The sequence below is a fragment of the Chelonoidis abingdonii genome, chromosome 10 (genome assembly GCF_003597395.2).
Source record: "Chelonoidis abingdonii isolate Lonesome George chromosome 10, CheloAbing_2.0, whole genome shotgun sequence".
Classification (NCBI taxonomy): Eukaryota; Metazoa; Chordata; order Testudines; family Testudinidae; genus Chelonoidis; species Chelonoidis abingdonii.
The window spans coordinates 61,998,620-62,003,235 of NC_133778.1; the positions used below are offsets into that span (position 1 = coordinate 61,998,620).

At 38.3% G+C, this 4,616-nt stretch overlaps 1 pseudogene; it reads right to left on the reverse strand.

Annotated features, from left to right (window-relative positions):
- Window positions 1-4,219: 4,219 nt before the first annotated feature.
- On the reverse strand, window positions 4,220-4,349 carry LOC116834816 (U2 spliceosomal RNA; annotated as a pseudogene).
- Between the last annotated feature and the right edge of the window lie 267 nt (window positions 4,350-4,616).

Sequence of the window (4,616 nt, forward strand, 5' to 3'; positions counted from 1 at the left end):
TTCTTAACAAATTATTATAAGAATGTTCACCCCCTGCCCGTTCTTCCCCTTCTGACTGATTCAACTGGTTCTCAGGGGCTGCAGTATTGTCATTGGTTTGTTATTGGTTGTTCCAGACAAAAGTATTTCCAAAGGGGAGGGACGTATTAGTCATTTCTTAAATGTGATGTCTGTCTCTGATTTCCCTATTCTTACTCTCAGAATTTTTGTTTAGGCTTTATTTCTTCCAGTCAGAAAAGCCAGAATGTGCTTTGAGAAAGAATTTATCATGTTCAAATTTAATGAGAGGATAAAATGTTTGCAACTTCTTTGTTTATACAAAAAAAATATCAAGAAATGAGCAATGCAGTTTAGTGGCAACATCACTTACTTAGGTGTGATAGCTGGGTTAGCACCTCATGCACTCCTTACGTCAGCAAAAATTCCCAGTAGGCCTTTAGGCATGTAAAGCCCCTAAACCCGACTAAAGTTTGAATGTTCCTGCATTGTATGCCTCCTATGTAACATGAATACAGGCCACAACACTTCCTGCCCCTCAGAACTTTGTCAATACAATGTTAAACTAATTTAAATTAATGTCAATCCAAATCCCTCACTAAAATCATTTTTTAAAAACAGTTTTGAAAATCATTAGAATCCATCCCTTTCTATATTAAGAGATAGAGATTCAGTGACATACTGACAGCTAGGTACAGAAGATAAATATAATGCTGATTTACTCAACTTGCAATCCCATTGATTTCAGTCAGGCCCTCCATGTTTTTAAGGCTGGTATGCAAAGAAGTAATTAAAGTTGTAGTTCTACCAAAAGATTATTTATCTTTTCTTCCTGTTGTGCCTGTTAAAGCAGCATTCTTATTCAAAGCTAACAAAAAAATACCAAATGGGAAAAAGCAACTGAGGTCTTTTAAAAAACAAAAATAAAAAATTCTTTGCCATGAAGGCTGAAAGCAGTCTGACACTGTTAAATATATTTTACAAATAGGGGTATGTGCCTGGTAGATTGACTATCCTAATAAATAATTAATTACTAATACTCTACATTTATATAGTTCTTTACATCTTCAAAGTGCTATGCAAATATGAACTAATTGATATTGCCTGAAAACCAGTCCTGTCTGTCTAATATTACGTATGCATTCACAGGATAACAAATTATTAACTAAAAGGAACAATTTCTTTGGGATATCATCATAATAAATTATACACTTTTTTAAAGATATTCTTTCACCCATCTGATTAATGATTGGATTGGGGCAGATTAATTTACTTATGGGTTGTGGAAACTTAATAGGTGGATACTTAATAGAAGCCTGATAGAATTGTCAGAGGTAATTGATGCTTTAAAGGGCATGAAATCTGGAAAAGCACTCAGTCGGGGTAGATTCACAATGGCCTTTTTCAAATCACAAAGGGATATAGGCTCTTTGTATTCTTTAGACAAGTTTAATGAATTGTATAACATAGGAATACTCTCTGCTTCCTAAACCATGAGAGGCAAAAGTTGAGCTAATATATCATACCAATAAGGAACTTCTTCGTTAACTTTAGATGTTGTGTAAACAAGTTCCCCTTTTCAAACAGGTTTCTGGTGATTCTAAATCATTTTTTAAAAATTGACTTTTTAATTGCAATTTTTGCACAGAACAGTAAAAAATGTTAGGGAAAGACAGAGATTTGACAGCTCTTAAGTCTCTTGTCCAACCAATAAATAATTATATGGAACTTGAGACTCATATTTCTATTTGTTCTTTTTCTCTGCTTAAACACTGAAATGATAAAAAATGTTTGCATTAAACAAACAAAAGCCAGGGAAGTAATCTTAATCATTTTTAGTTTCAATGATGAACGCAGAGGGTACATTACAAAATCTTTGCACAAGGAGCCAGTCCTGTTAGTTTAAGATATGCACAGGAATTGGGCATATATATTTGAGGGGAAGAATTCAAGGTGGAGAGAATCAAGTCATTCAGTTTACCACAAAAGACTAGCAGTTTCGTCTGTAAAATGCTTGGCTAGATCTGTGAGAGAGAACATACTTTCTTTTAAAGTCAGTTTTTCTGTTCCTGATCCCTCTCTCTGTTACTTACTACCATGAAGTTCCGTCTGCTGCATTCACACTGCCTGTCTTCACATTAGCTCTCGTACCAGCCAATAAGTAAAAACTATTGTAATGTTGTCTGGTTTGTAAATGAAAGGAATAATAATAGAAAGTCTGAGCCTGACAGCCAGCAATCCATGGTGATTACAAAGAAGAAGAGCTGGATTTTTTTTGCTGTGTTTTGTTATTGTTATTAAGGTCAATGTCATCCATCAAGACCTAAAGTTATTTCTGACATGGTTTCAAAGGTCAATTGGTCATGTTCAGTGACAACAGAAATCCATGGAAAAGTGTACCTGAAATCTAGGGAATGCTCCCTTTCACTCACTATTGTCCTGACCTTACTCATATTTCAATGCCAGAAAACAACAAAGAGAGGCATTTTAAAACACCGATTAAATTAAAGTGAGCATGAAGAAGAAACGGCGAGCAGCTCAATTACTTATAGACTGGAGCCAGGGAAATTCCCTCTCTTAGCTGTCGGTTCCTTTATTCAAAATAGCCAGTTTTCAGCCAGTGACTATATTTCATCAGTCTCTGGGTTAATCAGTGGTACAGTTTCAACATATAGGCCTGATGCGGCCACAAATGAAGACAAAACTCCCAATGAGTTGAATTGGAGCAGGTCCGATACTATGACTCCCTTGGACTGTAGCTTCAGGATTTTGTGCACCTCCCCTGACTCCATATTTCACAAATAAAACACTCCCAGTCAGCTGAAATCCTGGGGATTCACCCAACACACACACACACACAGCAAAAAAGTGCTGAAATCCACAAAATATGAAGGGGCAGATGTTGAATCCAGCATGCAGGTAGATACTGGGGAGATGCACAAGGGAAATGAAAGCAGCAAAGAATCCTGTGGCACCTTATAGACTAACAGACATTTTGGAGCATGAGCTTTCGTGGGTGAACACACACTTCATCGGATGCAACATGAATGAAACATTCGTCGGATGCAAAATGAAATTCCACCTACAACCCCTGCTGGGTATTGGCTGCGCAGACATGCAGCTGCAGTAGCCGCTGCAGCCCTAGTGCATGTCCTCCTGTCTTTTGCCCAGCAGGAGAAGGGAGCAGTGCTCCCTAGTGCACCAGTAGGAAGATAGCTCCTGGAGAGGTGAGTTCTGTACCATACAGGGCATGTGAACTTTCTACAAAGTGCCCCTAAATCTTTCTCCCCAGACCCTTGCACACAAGACCCGTACTGGATGAGTTTGTTCCTATATCTTGTGCTATTAACAAAAGAGCCACTCTGGGAATGAGTTTTGTGGGTGTGTTTGTGGAGAACATAAACAAGGTAACATCTCAGATAGTTAAGAACTATATATTGACCACATCTACTGAGTTGATGTAATGGGTGCCACATTCTAGATGTTTCCAAACCTGGGGCCATGCAATATTTCTGATATATGAAATATTAGCAGGCACCTCATCTCAATTTATAGTAGGAAATAAACATTGAGTCTAGCTGTCCAGTGACTGTACTACCTGCCTATTATTAACCATGTTGATCATGATAGCACATAAAGGCCCGCCAACAACAGGGCTCATTGTGCTAGGCAGAGGACAAACAGAGGAGGAGATGGTCCCTGCCCTGAAGAGCTATGGGCAGGGACATAACACACAAGCAGAGTCAACAATGTGCTGGCAGCAAACAGCATGTTAGTTCCATAAATATGTTTGATTGTGGGTTTTGCTTTGTTTTTGGGAGGGAGGGTGAGTTCTTTCCATTTAACTTATCCCTCCTGAAAAGGGAAGGGCAAGAAGATACTGAAGGAAAGGGGACTCGCGTGGCAGGACAGGGGAGACAAGGGTAAGAAGGGCAGGTGCAGAGTGAAGCTGAAGTAAAGGGACAGAGAGGCAAAGGCTTGGAGCAAACAGCCAATCTGCACTGGGTAGAGAAAGCCCTTTCAAAAGTAGAAAGTTTTCCACATACCCAGAGACCTGAAGGTGTGGATTAGATAGTTTCAATCATTTCTAGTCAATTTAGTTCATCTAATTTGGTAATAGTTTACTTTACAGGCTACAAATTTCATGTGAGTGCTCACTGCTTTCATGGTAACTGTTCCTCATTTAACTGCAATGGCAGTACCAGAGAATGCAATGGAAATTAGATGGTAAATAATTACAAAATAAACAGTCACTTTTGTCTTCTCTAATGATGTAGCTTCATAATATTTGTCAAGTAAAACCCATTAGTTAGTTACTACACATGATCTTAGCCAAAAGGCCGAGAAGCGATGGCCCAAACAGATCCCATGAATGAAATCGCATATTTAATATTTGCCCAATATATAAACAGTAAAATGCTACCTCTAATTTTTAGTAAAGTTTATTATGTAAAAATGAAAAGCACACACTGAAACGTGAATTCTGCTGATAAGGTTAGAGCAGTGATTTTCAGCCAGGGGTCTGCAGATCCTTGGGGGTCCTTAGATTATGTGTCAGATTTCCAAAGGAGTCCACTCCTCGATTTGGAATTTTTTACGGGTCCACAAATTAAAAAAAA